We start from the raw sequence: 492 nt of genomic DNA on the forward strand, positions 1-492 counted from the left end.
TCCCACTCACATCCCACTCACACCCACTCACACCCCATTCGCATCCCACTCACATCCCACTCACATCCCACTCACACCAGCTCACACCCTGCTCACACCCTTCTCTGGATGACCAGAGTGCATTAAGTGTCAGGCTGATCTAAGATCTAAAGCATTTTCCACGGAGGATGGTGGAGAGCCAGGTGTGGACGGCTCAGTCCCTCCGTCTGTGGATGGTGAGAGTGTGTTAGGTGTCAGGCTGATCTTCTAGGAACTGAAGTGTTTTCCGTGGAGGATGGTGGAGAGCCAGGTGTGGACGGCTCAGTCCCTCCATCCGTAGTGTCCTTTCACCTGGTCAGCTTCGGGCTTGGGAATGTGCACAGGACCCCAGGGGAGAAGAGCAGCTGTGGTTCCTGCTTGCCCTTAGGTTGAGGCTGGGGCCTTCAGCCCACACTGAGTGGGTAAGGGGGGTTGCATTCAGATGTCGCCATAGCTCTTCCCTTCCCAGCCAGG

Source organism: Macaca mulatta, chromosome 4, assembly GCF_049350105.2.
Source record: "Macaca mulatta isolate MMU2019108-1 chromosome 4, T2T-MMU8v2.0, whole genome shotgun sequence".
Lineage (NCBI taxonomy): Eukaryota > Metazoa > Chordata > Mammalia > Primates > Cercopithecidae > Macaca > Macaca mulatta.